We start from the raw sequence: 17,225 nt of genomic DNA, 5'->3' as shown, positions 1-17,225 counted from the left end.
CTATGAAAGTGATCTGCGACGTGGAAAAAGTGAGCGCCCGCGCGGGTCTCATCTGCAAAGCGATCTGCAATGTTGACAAAGTGCAACTAGTGCCTGTAGCTTCGTGTGCACTGTGCTTTCGACGTTTAGTTCGCGTTGAAGCGAGCGATGGCCCGAAGGTAATTTCGCTCGCTGCTGCAGCCGCGCCTGCTCACCCCAGTGATTTGACAGCCAGTTTCCGCGATCATCTAGCAAAATGTGTTCATGTTTACGTGTACACGGGCGTGACCCCGTGCTTCTTAATCGAGTTAGTAAGCGAATGTTTAGAAGTTTATACGGCCGATATTGTTACCGGTAGTTCGTACAGTTTTCTACTAATTTGCTATTGCAATCGATGCTTCGCCTTTTGGACGAAACTGCAATATTTTTCCCTTCGTCTGCTGACAGGTCGGCGCTGTTTTTACGTTCTTCGTCCTTCGTTCTTAACGTGAGTCACGTCTTATCAAGAGGATGATGCCGTTGCCACTGATCATAACATTGTGGGTGTTCTCTCTTCTATTGCGGCGTCGCCGTGTTCCACATTCAAGGAGAATGAGATACTGAGGGTCGCCTCCGCATCCTTGTATTCAGGGTCCATCTTGTCGTACCGAATCAGATATGGCGCACTGTTTCCAAGAACCTTTCCACCAGGGCGTCTCGGTTTAGACTCATCATTGTAAAATACCATCGCAAGCCATGACAATCAAAACACGCGCGAACGAGACCAAACCAAGCCAGCCAAACAAGCGCGAGCGAGAGCTGACGCGAGCAGACGATGGTACGAAACGAGCGGTCCGGCTGAGACGAGATACGAGTGCGCATCGAGCATTCGGGCGGGTCCACATAACACCAATTTCCCGTGCGCACGTCACTGAAGGGGCCGCTCTCATTGGTCTCCGCCGTTCGCGGCTGCCGTCTTTCATATTCCGCTCCACGTTCGTTCTTTCATTTTTCGCTGTGCTCGTTCGCTCGGTTACGCCGACGCCGCCGACGCTCGACACAGGAACCGGCCATTAAGAGCTGCGCTCTAAGAAACTGTTATCGGTCGTGTTTGATACTTTGTGCGATGTGATAATACTATGTGCTGTTAACGCCTCAAAAACTCCGGCGAGGCTGGGTGCTTTGGGCCACCTTTCCGTACTTAAAAAGGAAAACCATTACGCTTTCCTGCTATCTTATTTGTCTTAATTCAAAGAAACAGTCATTCAACTTTACAGACCACTGTTTACATTGCTCATATAATTCGATAATAAGATCAAGCCAACTTGATTATCACAGATATGGCGCTTAATTTTACGCTCATGATTATAGAGTTGGAGCTGCAGGTCAGATACGGCAAATATCACATAGGATAAAGACAAGGGATTAGAAAGAAAGCGTCGATATGGTGACAACTGAGTAACTGTACATTTGCCCTTGATCGACGCAGGGAGTTTCGTACTAGCGCCTTGCCTAATCATTTATTATTTCTCGTATATCACAAAAGCCGTTCTTTAGGAGTGTTTCAGTGCGTCACCAAGTGTAATGACTGAATAAGTCATACACTTATACGGCCGTTGTGCTTACCAATTTTGGCGGATAGAGCAGGAGAACAAAATGTAAGAGAAATGGCAAGTACACTTTTTCTTCCATTCCCTGTTCTGACATAATGAGTAAAGGTAATGGAAGGTGATAGAATGAGACACGATAAAAGAACAACGTGAACAAAAACCCGATGCAGCATGCTATTACAGAGCAATAGCTTATATTCCTACGGAAGTCAACTTCAAACACAAATGAAGAACCGAATTCACCAGCCATTCTATGCTTTGATGAATTAATTAGATGTAGAACAATTACCATTTGGGCCCACAAAAAGGTTTTGGGAAATGTTAAGTCCACGTTTGCCTGTTAGTCGTGTATGAAAAGCATCTCACATTTCTCAATGGCCCGTCAGAATTCACTATTGTTCATAGCTTGCATTGTTTTGAGAACATGTCCGGCGATAAATGCTGAAAGATGGTGGTCGAAGTGATAAAATATAAAACCGACTGTGAACAACCGTCAGCTGAGCACGGCCGTTTGAATTCCTGGCTATATTTTAGCTCCTCTGCATGTCTTCTTCTTTCTGGGGTTTTACGTGCCAAAACCAGTTCTGATTATCAGGCACGCCGTAGTGGAGGGCTCCGGATTAATCTTGACCTCCTGGGGTTCTTTAACATGCACTACAACGTAAGCACACGGGCGTTTTTGCATTTCGATTCCATCCAAATGCGGCCGCCGCGGCCGGTTCAATCCCGCTATCTCGTGCTCAGCAGCGCAACGCCTTAGCTAGCTGACTGAGACACCCCGGCGGGTGCCTCTGCATGTCTAATGTGCTCTTCGCACTTACCACAACAGCATTTGCACTCCGTGGGCTCATTCTCGCATTGGGGAACAAGCGGCCTTCGGCAGTACCGTTGCCAGTAGACGTCGCATCTTATAGTATGCGGTACTGAAAATATAGAAGCATAAAATTTGGCATTTGACACATTCCAATATTTGACTGCATCTTTTACAGAGAGAGTGAGAGAGAGGGGAGGGGTGTCACGCTACTCTCTGTCGGGCCGTGGTAATTTGGGCGGCGTGAGTCAATGAATCGGCAGGAATTTAGCGCAGCATTCTTAACCCTCAAGAGGTTTGACGTTGGTTGTGCTTTTGGCTATTTCCGATTGACCAAACTCACAATTTGAGCGCTTGAAGGGTAAAGCTACACAACAAAGAAATAGTATCAGTAGGTAACCTTTGTGGACCCACTATCCAGTGATTTGGTATATTCGAACTAACGCTGAACGGTAGGATTATTTATTAGGTGCTCTTTGTTTTAGGAATACCTATTGGTACCCCATGAGCTGTCGCGCTTCATCACTAGCACATCTCGATTAAGGACGCGACCTAAGGATAGTATTTCTTCAAGAAATAGTGTATAGTAAATTCCACCCTGTGAAAATGAACGTTACACAAGTGCCACCACTACAAGCTAGGCGTCGCACCGTCGGGATCAATGTAGCCTCCAAGACCTCGTTCGCGCCCTTTCCGTCGGTGCTTCGACGCCGCGGCGCGCGTTCGCAGCGTCCATACGCTTGCGCGTCACCCGCGTTCATGAAGTGAACGTCACTGAAACTTTTATTGCGATAGCAATTATATGGACACTCAAAAGCAGATTTCTGCCGTCGGCGTCGCTGTCGCCGTCGCCGTGAGGTTCCGTATGACGTCATTTGGAGAAGAAATCGTCGCCGCGCGCCGAACGCTGTATGTGCGAGTGAAAGGGCGCGAGGGGCGCGTCTTTCACAGGGAGTGAACGCACGGCGGAGAACAAACGCGCGTTCTGCGCCGTGCTCGCTTAAGGGCTGCGGAAGTAGGCGTCTCTTTTCTCCTTTACAATCACCATATATGTAGAGCAAACGTGCCTTCTTCCGAAGCGCGAGAGGCCATGGGGGAGGGGGAGGGAAGGGAGGCGACGTTTAGCTGTGGCATGAAGTGCCTATTTATATCAGAGGCTCCGGCAACAGTCACCAAAGCCGCACGCATTTTGAGCGAACGCGGGCAAAACGCCGATGGCGTCGACAACAGTTCTGCGTGTTGCCGCTGCTGCTGCATGTCCAAGTTTATACAGCTGATAAAGCTAATATCATTACTCCGTATAGCTCTCTACAAGTTTGCTATCGCAATTGATGCTTCGCCTTTCAGGTGAAACTGCGACAACGTTTTTAACAGCGTTGCCCTCAGGTCAATTACGGTCGCAGCACACTCTACGCGACTGATGCAACAGAGAGAGCGCTCACTCATCAAGGACAAATACATCGTGCGGACACGTTCGTCACGCGCGCACGCAAGTGTGCCGGAGTGTAGCATATATCCTCATTCTATAGTAGACCCTCCCGCCTGGAGCAAGTGCGTTATTGAAGTAATTCAATTTCTCGAATTAAAGTGCGTCACAAAATTTGTAAAGTACGATTTACACAATATACCTGCAGAATTGATAGTATCGTATTGTTATTTGAACATACGAGAAAACGTAATTCTGTGACGCGGAAACTCAAAATTACACTAGCTCTGGAGACAATTTTTCTCTGTCGACGCGATGGTGTACACGCACGGACGCAGAAAATTTGCCGGGGTAGCCATATACAGCTTCGCTGTTAAAGGTGGTATGTGCGTGAGTGTGCTTTCCATATCGCTCCTCACTAAGGAAGTCGCGTATCTTGCACGTAGATGATGTCGGTGTTGACTTTTTATACTCATCATCGTGGCTGTCTTCCTGACGATGTATTCCTACCTCGTTATGTTCTCCTCTCCCGCCTGCGCTTCTCTACACATCGCTGCGTGCGCAATAAAATATTGGTTCATAGTCAACGCTTCGTCTGTCTCGGTCTGCACGTCCCGTACTTTGCGCTGTTACTCGTTTTAACAAGCGAAGCTTGTTTATATCTAGCCTGAACGTCCGTGATTATTCGCAGAAACTATCATCATCAGCAATGGCTCGCGCATCGTCCTCTTCTTTCCCAGCTGGCCCGATGGCGCCCCTAGGCGCAAACGCGCGAACAGGCTCGTGGCACTGCTCACGCATTCGTCATCGTCGTATTCTTCCACAGATGGCTCCGTTGCCGCTCATCATGCCAGTGTGGAATTTCACTTCTCTTCTGTCGTCGTAATGGGGACGCCGCGTTTACGGGGTTATGAGCTATTGCTTAAGGGGGTATGTCCGTCTTAAATGACGAACAGATTTAATTTGAAGCAATTTAAATTTCATATAATTCTAATAAAATCAATTACGCTCAAATTTAATTTTGAAGAATCGCAAGCGACAATAGGCGGGTGGCCGGTGCTAACCACGCCGCCAAGCAAACTCGAGACATCGAACGCAAGCGTTTGTGGTTCGACATCAACTTGTCCCGCATCAGTGTGATCCGCTCCGACGAACAGTGACACAGTGCCTTGGAAGTGTTGAATGAACATTACGATAGTAAAGGAGAAGAACGTGGTGAATTTAGAGTTTACGGTACGTGTAAGGAATTTTTAAACAAGGGAAAACTCCCTGCGTTCAGCACTTTGAACGGCCACGTATACCCTCCATTTGCTGCGATGGTGATGAGCATCTTCACGGAGTGGAAAGGCGGACCATATTTTCGCACATAAACTGGTTATTGCCTGAATTTATACACTCAATCTCATCGCACAAAAAATTTCAAGGTATCACTGTTTATTAGTATACTATGATGCTTCAATAGAGCAATACATTCGGGTGGTTCTATGAGACAAGCATTCATTGGCTAAGCACCAACACTATGCTGCACTACCCACAATAGTTTACCGGAATATAAAAGTACTTACTGCACTCTACGATTTTATTTCCATTTACCAGAAGACATGCCAGCTTCTGACCAACGTTACAATCCCTAGTAGTGTTACACAGGGAGCCATGTATCCCTGGAAAGAAATCTCGTATAGAAGAGAAGCCAGGCTGCCTTAAAGAGCTCGTTCATTAAAAACTGCCTATTTTTGTCGACAATTTGTACCAACATATATAGATGACTCAACCATATGGAGGCTCTACCATGTAGTATGAAATATCTGGTCATAGCCATTGGTACTCGATTACATCCACGAATTTGAAAAAAGAAGGTGGTATCAAACGTGGTCTTAGAACTCTTGCTACTAAAAGATTTAAAAATAATAAAATCCTGGACTGCTATCGACACCGACGTTTTATAACCATTTTAATACTTCGGTAAAAGAAGATAAGAATTCTGTCATGCCGATAGCTTGGGTAACTTTTACCACAGGTAATAAACAAGGGGGCTGAGAGATGGAGTAGCACACTCTGGTATAAAGGCTATAAACAGGGATAAGGTGCCTCAAAAAGCTCGCCAACGTTTTGATAGGAGGGCATGTCTTTGTCAAAGGCAGTCTTATCATACTGGGCAGGCTAGTTTTAACAAGTTAGTAGAGTGACGTCACGTGCAAGTAGGAATAATGTGGCTCGCATTCCATAGAATGGTAAACTTTCTCAGCTCCATAGCTTTGCAGCTGCTACGTATTAAAAATCGTCCAGGGACTGAACATCAATTCAGTTAATATTTCACACATAATAATTTATTCTTTGTTTCCCCCAAATATTCCATTGTGCAATTAGTGGACAATCGATGCCCTGACCTGGCACTTTCATAAATATTGAAAACATATTTTATAATAACGTTGGCACTTGTTAAGGGCGCCAGTTTGTCTTGGTTTGTAGATAAAATAAACATTGCTCTATATCTCACAGCAGTTCATAAGATTACTTGTAATGTTAGAAATCCATGCTGGACTTCAGATTGCTCAATTGAACCAACAATCTACTGATGCAATAAATAAAGGCCTAGAAATTATTGTCTACGCAGAAATAGAAACATCAACATCAAAGAAATTTAAAAATAAAAAAGTCTTATCTGTGAGCAATGTTTTCGCAGTACCGAGCTCAGTGATTAGGTTGCCAGACTATGTCTCTCGTCTGCGTGTATTAAGATACGACACTGCACGTAGAGGCCGGCGCCGAATCAACTACACAGGGAACCAATGCCCATGGTTACTGAAGTGTGAGAAAATTGTGGCTTATATTCTGGGGAGCACGCACGCTATTTCTCCTAAGAAATAGCGTAGGGCACACTATTCGTTTTTGAATGCCACCTAGACAATTTATTTATAGGTGGCGTTGCCCTCTGGAGTGGAGATGATGTCCGAAAACTAAATCCGGACCACCGCCATCTTACCATGGGCACAACAAAACAGTAGCGCAACCTGTAGAGTGGGAAGCGCCTTGCTCTAAGTTTTGCGAGTTTAACCATGGAATATCCATCGGCGCAGGGCCATAACATTGTATTTCAGTGGGTGCGTAGCCACTTCTTGTTACAGGGCAATGAGGTGGCCGATGAACTCGCCAAAAAAGGAAATCCTTGTGCGAGGCCCAATATGTAATTCGGATATCTTCGATATTTTATGACACGTGTGTACGCACTGTTCTGCGCAAAAGTGGTTCGACAGTGATAAAGCGAACAATAATAGTTATATGAAATTGACAAACAAATGAAGTTTAACATATTAGGCGTTGGTGTAGTATTAGTGTGGTATGCTAATGTCTTGTTGAGCTTGGGGCCATCACTGAAATTTGCGTCGTGCGTTGGATCACAATAAGATCAATTCATTTCTTTCACTGTGCAAGAAGATTTTTCATGGTCATCTGCAAAGTGCAGACACGCTGTCCTGCCTGTGCACAGAGCGCCAATTGGCCCACGTTTAAGCACTTGCGACATTAGAGTGGTTGGGGCACGTAAAGATGTGCAGCCTTCCTAACGTAATCCCCCTTGAGGTGATCTATTTATCTTGCCCGAAAAGAAGCGTCGCACAGATCGAGCGGCGGAAGCGAACGAAGTTGATGATATTGATCGTGGCCCCTGCAACTCTTTGTCGTTGACAACAATGACGATGTCATAAAGGACTACTATATTGTGTGGCGAAAACAATTATTTGACCACGTTTCCTGAGATTTGAAATTCAGGAATGAGCCATGGAATTAATGTTGAATAAAGTAAGCCTCTTTGGCTGACAGCAACTAATAAGCCAATATTTCATATATTTGCGTCTTACGTAGAAAGGTATTATTGCACTGTTTTGTTTACTTAATAGATTTGCGCTAATCTGTATATACTGTCTGAGGACAATGTTAAGACCATTCTTGTTCGAGACATGTTTTTTTTACTAAAAAATTGTTTCTTTAAATTTGAAGTTGAGGAAATTGTAGCAACGTTTTCGTTTATCCTATGACTTTGTTTCGTTAGTTCATATACCTGTCTCACTGAAAAGAAGTCAGTTTCAGAGGCAGCATGAGGTAGGTTGGAATTTCCAGTTACAGAAATAGAAACACTGTTCAAAAAACACTTGAGGAAGAAATGTCTGTATATGGAAAGAAGTTTGAGGGCGATGAAAGGTACCACTATTTCTTACGTTTAGACATAATAAAACACATGCAAATTAATGGTACAGTTGGCGTTGCGTTTTGAAAATTGCAAGCATTAACTAATATCACACGTCTAACAATAACTTACAGTATGCGAAATTGGCACTTACTTGGTATTTTGCGTAATTTCTTGAAATCGGCAGTGGTGGCGAGAAAGAGCAGCAAATATCCCAAAGCAAAGTGTCCAATCGTCATGACTAGATAAAGAGAGTGCGCATGAAGCAAGTAAATTTTTTCTGCCAGCTTTCAAATTGAGGTGTTGTAGGATCCTATATTTTATAGGCGAGGAAATCGGGATGAAGGCGAACACAATGGCACGTGACTTTGAAGCTTGCATTTGTTACAACAGTGTCGAAACGGAAACGCAGTGTCAGTGACCACGCAAAGCTTGAGCAGAATAATAATCCCGTCATATTTGTGCAGAATACTGCAAGCAATAGAACATGTTGAAAATGTCAAGCGCCATCTATGAACTTGCCGCTAACGGGTATCGGCCCCATGTTTGAGGCATGACAAAAAAAAAAAAAAAAAAACTTTCTCCCAGTAGACTACACGCACAGCTGCTGCTTCTATGTTGTTCAAAGGTGTCTTCCCACCTTTTTTCGCTGCTATAAGCGAAGAAAAGGATCCGTGGCAACACTGAAACCAACCTAAAGCTCTTTTTTTCCAGCAGTAGAAATTACACATTGAGTGAACAAAATATAATCTTCATGCTGAACAATGGCCAACTCCATAGAAACCGCGTACCGTGTACTGCTGTTAGCGCGTAACATTAGTACGTGGGTGACTTTACTTCTTTTCGTCTCTTACTTATGACTACAAAACTGCTCCCATAAAGAAATATTAATTTTCACCACGTCAGCTTCGTTTTAGTTTGCACTCCAGGACAACTTACCTATGGCTAGTATGGTATATATAGGAAAATAACACATATGATAACATGATGTAAATAAGATGTGGGGTTCAAGATGCAGGAGAAATGTCTGTTTAGCCTACGACCACCACTTTTTGTATGTCATGGCACTGATGTTTTCTAACAACGCAATTTGAAATTTTAAAGCATTTTATCCAATGTAGTGGCTGGAAGATAGTTTACAAATGTAAAAAAAAAAGAGAACATCACGCGTTACTGTGTTGCACATTTCGCTCCATATTTTTTCAAGGACAAAAACAACAACAGCACAAAAAAAAAAAAACTTCCGAGAACACAGAGTGGTGTTCACAAAAGCAGCATTTTAATCCGTTCTACAAAACGAAAGAAAAATAAATCCATTTCGCCACGTAACTCTAAGCGTGTACATTGAACATTTAGCATCGCCATTTATCCACGCAATAGCTAGGACAGCTTCGAAAAGGTTATTGAAACAGGATTTGCAAAGCGGTTAAAAGAAGAAAAAAAAAAATGGATAGCGACACAGGTGCATTTTGATACAATGCACCGTGACATTGCTTCTGCCCATCTTCGGTAGAGATCGGCAAGGCCAGCGAGCTTTGTACGAAAGCTGTTCATACTTTTTATTCACCTTGCATTTTCCATTTTTAGATCTTGGCACAAAGATGCCGCGCTATTGGGCCTGGCCTCGCGCGTCGAGGGTTGCTGATAATATTGCGCTGTCCTTAGACCACATACGTGCAAAAGCAGGGCGAAAATTAAGCAATGTACAGAAAGCTAGGGAGACAAAACACGCTCAGCTGCCTATTACACGAAAATCTTTTACGTTCTCCGCCAAGAAAAGAGAAAGCAGCGCACGTGACGACGTCCTACCATTCAACCTGCCGATCAGTTTTGTACCTCGTATTCTTGCGACATGTATGCACAACCTGAGTCGCACAGTTTCAGTTCACACACTCTATAAGCGAGAATACAGCGCGAGCAGAGCAACCACAGTTGTCATTAGTTGTGTGGTTGGAGCTTCATTATCAACTTCGACAAACAGCTCAACTACCGGAGTTTAGATTTTTCGCATCCGAAGCGTTTTCTTGCGAGCGCAACGAATCTGGGGCATTGCAGTGCAAGGAAACGTAGTCTTAGAGGCTTGACGCGAAAATCGGAGAGAGAATTAGTCAGCAATTTTATTGCGATAGCAATTATATGGACACTCAAAAGCAGATTTCTGCCGTCGGCGTCGCCGTGAGGTTCCGTATGACGTCAATGGAGATGAAATCGTCGCCCCGCGCCGCCGAATGCTGTATGTGCGAGTGAAAGGGCGCGAGGGACGCGCGCTTTCACGGGGAGTGAACGCACGGCGGAGAACAAACACGCGTTCTGCGCCGTGCTCCCTTAAGGGCTGCAGAAGTAGGCGTCTCTGTCTCTTTCCTCCTTTACAATCACCATATATGTAGAGCAAACGCGCCCTCTTCCGACCCGCAAAAGGCCGGGGGGGGGGGGGGGGCAACGTTTAGCTGCGGCACCAAGTGCCTATTTATTTATATCAGAGGCTCCGGCAACAGTCACCAACGCCGCACGCATTTTGTGCGAACGCGGGCAAAACGCCGACGGCGTCGACAACAGTTCTGCGTGTTGCCGGTGCTGCTGCATGTCCAAGTTTATACAGCTGATAAAGCTGCTATCATTACTCCGTATAGCTCTCTTCAAATTTGCTATCGCAATTGATGCTTCGCCTTTCAGGTGAAACTGCGACAACTTTTTTCGTGTCTCTAAGGTTGGAAGCGCACTTGGCAGCAAAAGAAGCCTCGGCGCAGGTTTCGTTTTCAAAGCAGTATGCCTTTTATGAATGCCGTCCGAAGACAATTCGAGAAAGTGTTCTTAAAGGTGTGAAACTGAAGAGCGATCAAGTAGAAGGCTATGATAGACGGATTATGGACAGCGCATTTTATAGGGCGCTGTTGCAGTATCGCTATGAAACTGGCCTGCATGCTTATTTTTAACTGTATTATGATGTTATGCCGCGTGGTAAACCAAGCGAAAAAAAATCGATGTCGTCCGGACAAATATACAAGCGGGCAAAAAAAAAAAGCCACTTGGCTTTATTTGTTTGGGCAGCGCAAGGAAGTTGTCTGTTGATTATTCACTCGACGATGAAGCCAGTTGCATTTTAGGGTCCTAAATAGCCGCACGGCTCCCACTGCTGAGCCAGAAAACATACAAACCGCCTCTCAACAGCGCCATACCCAACGCAGCGGATGTGAATCCTAGTGTTGCTAGATGAGTGTGCATCTTCCATATCCCTCATTGCGGTTGTTATGAGATACATACAGACAAATGAATAGAGAATGACACAGTGTTATATCTAAAGAAATCAGGTTAGAAAATATGGGCGCATGGAATACAATGTCCTCGAACCAGAAAAAAAACAAGCTATCAATTTTTTGCATAATGCTAACAACACTGTAGGAACATTGGGTTCCTGTTGCAACCATCGCGAAGGTTAGACATGTGTCCAACCGCACCACGCCTGCTCGAACTTTGAGGCCGCGAGTGCTGTGCTACACGTCTCATCGAGTTAGCTGCGGTGATCTAACACGCACATGGCCTGTTCGCCACATAGCATGGCGCTGCAAATTACAGTTTTATGCTCCACAATATGACAAGTGGAATATCTTGGATGGCTCCCGAGTTCGTCCCACGAAGCCATCGTTACCTGATACCAAGCGAAAGCAGGGACGGGGAGAAGCCTTGACTGCAAGAGATAAAGCTTTTGTCGAGTCTTAGACCGGTCGCAATTGTATTAAAGCAAACGGCATGACATATAGGGCAAGAAGCACGGCATTCTGCAATATCTGTTTACTGTTGTTGCGATCCAGCGCTGTCGGGATTGCGCACCTTCGAAGTGGCTTCGCAAACGCTAGGGTATTCGGCCACATGATCGGATGAGCTTGTCATGGATATCATGGCCCTGCGTATCGTTCTTGGCTCAGGAAACGTGACTTCCCTAGCCTACGCGGTTTTAGGCCAGTGGCGCAGATCGTTACGACAGCGCGCACTAGATGATTAATGTGAAAGCCACTGTAAGCACTGACTTAACTATACTCGTGCGGCTGCTGCATTTGTCCTTTTGCAATTGCAATACAGACGAACGACCAGAACTGGCTGAGTTCACAAGTGAAGATTTTGCATGAAACGCTGCACTTAGTTTTTTGCACTCATGTATAACTTAATGCCAGTGTAGGTGCTTGTATAGAAAGGCGCAGCTGTGGGTGTGCATAACAAATTTCAGCGGAAGAACGCTTCAGATACAGCACAATACATTTTATCACGTGGGGATGCTAGTAACAGGCAACCGGAGTCCGACTATGTGTATCCTTTACCATGAATTCCGGAAGTCAGCGTCGCCTGATTACAGCACAGTGTTGTGGGTAAGTCTTCCATATCACTGGAAAACGTGTACGTCCTGTAGTGGACATAATATAGGCAGATGACTAATGATGACTATAGGAGAAACGGGTAATAAAGCTGAATCCTGCTTCGGACGACGGAAGTGACATGCATGTTTATACTAGAAAAAGTAGGGTATTCGAAGCATTTCAGTAAATAAAATAGCATCACTATTTATATAAAAAGCTTGCTTACCGAGACATCAAGCAGGGTTCCATGCCTTATGCTTCGGTAGAAGAAATAAGCCAACCGCCAAATTGGTGCTACACTTGCATTACCGATGTACGGAACGATAAGCAGCATAAGAAACACACAATGCGCATGATCACTCAAACTTTTTCTTAATATTATGGCCAAACCTTTTTTGACAGAATAATGACCATTGTTGAAAACGAAGTTGTATACGTTAACTTATGTGCTCTTCTTTAAATTTTTTTTTGTGTGACGTCCAATACCTCCATCTTCCACTTGGTTATGCAAGATAGAATAAAAAAAATGCTTCACAGATTTTCGAAACCATACATTCATAATAAATTGTCGCCTTTTGCTTAGAAGAATAACGCTACTGCTAAAATTTTATTTTCTGTGTCCAGCTACGGATTAAGAATTCAAGATAAGGAATCGGGGGATTAAGAGGCAAGTGGAGCCAAGACGATGTGAACAGTAATGCCGAAACAATTGAGAATTAATGCAGGATTGCAGACACTGTGACACACTGATAGGATTAGGCACTCTCGGCTTCTATTTTCCGAACAATTAGCGTACTTAATCAGTAAATATCTTATTCATTCATGGTAAACATAATAATTTTATTATTATCAAATTATCAACAAAACAATTATGAAGACGTGGCCAGGTCAGCCAGCTGGTCTTAGTACTGACGCACGTGAAAGTACATGTAATGTACGCTCAGCCGGTTAAGCGCCCATCTTACAGTATGTGGTTGGGTACATGAACTCGGTTTCTTCCGTCAAGGCAAGTGTGGCTTGTGCAGACCAGGAAAGGCCTACGCTAGACCGTATGAATCAAACAGTATATTAAGAGATTTGTCGCGACATAAAAAATGCTAACATTTACATGGAACAAGATGTGTGCATATATATATATATATATATATATATATATATATATATATATATATATATACCTCACTGAAGCAAAGAATCACAGGAGCCGGTACAGAAATAGTTAAAAAAATAGAAGCACGTAGGACAGACATATACCAGGACTTTACTGACGTTTCGGCCGGGGTACGGCCTTCACCAAGAGTGCGATTGCAAGCACACATAGCTGAATTTATGCATTTTGTCCGTTAGAGTGAAACAAAAATAGAAGAAACAATTAAAAATAAAAGATACAAAGTAAAAAAAGGAATACAACAAACACGTGAATGGAAACTTGCACGTCCGCAGGGTGGCATTATTTAAAAAAAGAGGGGGAAAAAACGGTGAATACAACAAAGCCGTGAACACAAGCTCGTAAAACGTGGGTAGCCTAGGCCCACAGGCGCGCATAGGTTTATTATTGCGATAGCAATTATATGGACACTCAAAAGCAGATTTCTGCCGTCGGCGTCGCCGTCGCCGTTGCCGTCGCCGTCGCCGTCGCCGTCGCCGTCGCCGTGAGGTTCCGTATGACGTCAATGGAGATGAAATCGTCGCCGCGCGCCGCCGAACGCTGTATGTGCGAGTGAAAGGGCGCGAGGGACGCGCTCTTTCACGGGGAGTGAACGCACGGCGGAGAACAAACGCGCGTTCTGCGCCGTGCTTCCTTAAGGGCTGCAGAAGTAGGCTGCAGAAGTAGGCGTATATATATATATATATATATATATATATACAGGGTGTTTCAGCGAACACATTAAAAAATTCGTAAAGGTTGCCTGTGGCAGATAGCACAATTCTAGTTCATGAGCTGGTCGACTCGAAGGAGCGGACATTACTTTCACAAGAAATTGAAATGCATAATCGAATAATTAACAGAAATTAACAAATTAAGTTTTATTGCGATAGCAATTATATGGACACTCAAAAGCAGATTTCTGCCGTCGGCGTCGCCGTCGCCGTCGGCGTCGCCGTCGCCGTCGCCGTCGCCGTGAGGTTCCGTATGACGTCAATGGAGATGAAATCGTGGCCGCGCGCCGCCGAACGCTGTATGTGCGAGTGAAAGGGCGCGAGGGACGCGCTCTTTCACGGGCAGTGAACGCACGGCGGAGAACAAACGCGCGTTCTGCGCCGTGCTTCCTTAAGGGCTGCAGAAGTAGGCGTCTCTTTCCTCCTTTACAATCACCATATATGTAGAGCAAACGCGCCTTCTTCCGATGCGCGAGAGGCCGTGGGGGAGGGGGGGAAGGGGGAGGGAAGGGAGGCGACGTTTAGCTGCGGCACCAAGTGCCTATTTATATCAGAGGCTCCGGCAACAGTCACCAACGCCGCACGCATTTTGAGCGAACGCGGGCAAAATGCCGACGGCGTCGACAACAGTTCGGCGCGTTGCCGGTGCTGCTGCATGTCCAAGTTTATACAGCTGATAAAGCTAACATCATTACTCCGTATATCTCTCTACAAATTTGCTATCGCAATTGATGCTTCACCTTTCAGGTGAAACTGCGACAACTTTTTAACTAATTATCTGATGGCCTATATTGCAGTTTACAAATTGTGGCCCTGCAGTTCGCAAGGCGGATCCACTTGGAACGAATTCTCGGGATGACAGCAGTTTCGAGATATTAATTCCCGAACTTTGCGGAGAAATGCATTGGCGTTCCAGCTAGGTTCTTAACAAAACGTTGCTTTATGCATTAAAACACAAACTTAACTGGAACGCCAATGCATTTTCCCGCAAAGTTTGGTAATTATTATCTCGAAACTCGTGTCATCCTGAGAACTAATTCTAAGTGGATCCGCGTTGCGAACTCCACGGCTACAATTTGTAAATTGCAATATAAGCCATCCGGTAATTAGTTTTAAAAACTTAATTAGTAATTTTTTGTTAATTAGTCGACTATGCATTTCAATTTTTGTGCAAGTAATGTCCGCCTCTTCGAGTGGACCACGTCATTTACTAGAATTGGCTATCTGCCACAAGCAACCTCAAATAAATTTTGAAAGTGTTCGCTGAAACACCCTGTATATGTATACAGGGTGTTTCAGCGAACACTTTCAAAATTTATTTAAGGTTGCCTGTGGCAGATAGCCCAATTTTAGTTAATGAGCTGGTCTATTTGAAGAGGGACATAACTTGCACAAGAAATTGAAATGCATAATCGACTAATTAACAAAAATTCACTAATTAAGTTTTTAACTAATTACCTGATCGCCCAATTGCAATTTACAAAGTGTAGCCGTGGAGTTCGCAAGGCGGATTCACTTAGAATTAATTCTCAGGATGACACCAGTTTTGAGATAATAATTCCGGAACTTTGCGGAAAAATGCATTGGCGTTCGAGTTAATTTTGTGCTTCAATGCAAAAAGCGACGTTTTGTTAAGAACCTAACTGGAACGCGAATGCATTTCTCCGCAAAGTTCGGGAATTGATATCTCAAAACTGGTGTCATCCCGAGAATTCGTTTCAAGTGGATCCGCCTTGCGAACTGCAAGGCTATAATTTGTAAATTGCAATATGGGCCATCCGGTAATTAGTTAAAAACCTAATTAGTGAATTTTTGTTAATTAGTCGATTATGCATTTCAATTTCTTGTGCAAGTTATGTCCGCCTCTTCGAGTAGACCAGCTCATGAACTACAATTGTTCTATCTGCCACAGGCAACCTTTAAGAATTTTTGAAAGTGTTCGCTGAAACACCCTGTATATGCATATACGTACATACATAGCGGTCTCCATAACTACCAGATCTACGCACTACGAGGGACACGGCTCGGATCTAAGGTGCTTCGCCCCTAAAACACCATCTATATAGCGCTCGCCTGAGCAGCGGCCCGTGGGGGCGAAGGTGGAGAAAAAAAAACACCGCATATCCACGAAGTGAATGACGATGAGTTGGTGAAGCACCGGGGAATCATTCGGTTAACCGTGGATCCCCCGACGCCGGCAAGCGGACCCAGGGGTGGCGAGAGCGCGGGAAGCGGCGACAAAACACCGGAAGCGTCTTCTACCTGAGGTTGGTGGCCCCGATGCTCGGTTCAAGCGCGAGCTTCGCCAGCCCTCAGCTCCGGGTCCGCTTGCCGGCGTTGCCGTACATGCTGCAGCTTTGCGAGCCCTCAGCTCGAGGTCTGCATGCCAGCGTTGCGTGCTGCTGCAGCTTCCCGCGGCCTAGACTTCGGGTCCGCTTGCTGTCTGCGTCGCCGTGCTGCAGCAGCTTTGCGAGCCCTCGACTCCGCTTGCAGTTCAGCCGCCACTCTCGCCTTTTCATCCATAGTGGACGCGCCGTTATCAGAAGCGACCGTTATCATCCATGGCTGAAGAGAGAAAGAGAGCGCGCGCCGGGAACGAACGACCTTGTGCACCGCAGCGCCCCTAGCGGACTCCATGCAAACCAGAGCTACGGACGACGATGACGAGGGGGGGACAAGGCTCCGCCCTAAGGTGCTTCGCCCCTAAATAGTGAATGATGATGAGTGGGCGAAGCATGGGGGCATCATTCAGGTAACCATGAATTTCCCGACGCCGGCAAGCGGACCCAGAGGCGACGTGAGCGTGGAAAGCGGTGGCAAAACGCCGGAAGCGTTCTCTACCTCAGGTTGGTGGCGCCGATGCTCGGTTCAAGCACGAAAGCGCCGATGCTCGGTTCAAGCACTAAAGCATTGTTGCACTAACTCAAGTCGACAGTTCTTGGCGACCATCTGTAGACTTCATGCGAAGTTTCAAATGTGCGCGAAACTGTACTCTATTTCCTTTCTC

The 17,225-nt window shown here is 45.2% G+C and overlaps 1 protein-coding gene and 1 long non-coding RNA gene across 2 annotated transcripts in view; one reads left to right on the top strand and one right to left on the bottom strand.

The window, feature by feature from the left end:
• The window catches only part of LOC119440239 (glucose dehydrogenase [FAD, quinone]), a 690,341-nt gene that overhangs the window by 193,143 nt on the left and 479,973 nt on the right, over window positions 1–17,225 (top strand). The gene's annotated exons all lie outside the window — the stretch shown is intronic.
• On the bottom strand, window positions 2,368–12,672 carry LOC119441044 (uncharacterized). The gene is made up of 4 exons (XR_005189749.2): window positions 12,564–12,672; window positions 8,143–8,229; window positions 5,371–5,466; window positions 2,368–2,491 (listed from the first exon to the last, which is right to left on the bottom strand). It is a non-coding gene; the product is annotated as an uncharacterized LOC119441044 (long non-coding RNA).

Source organism: Dermacentor silvarum, chromosome 2 (genome assembly GCF_013339745.2).
Source record: "Dermacentor silvarum isolate Dsil-2018 chromosome 2, BIME_Dsil_1.4, whole genome shotgun sequence".
Lineage (NCBI taxonomy): Eukaryota > Metazoa > Arthropoda > Arachnida > Ixodida > Ixodidae > Dermacentor > Dermacentor silvarum.
The sequence above is the reverse complement of the archived record's forward strand: the minus strand, read 5'-3'. Positions and strand labels throughout refer to the sequence as shown.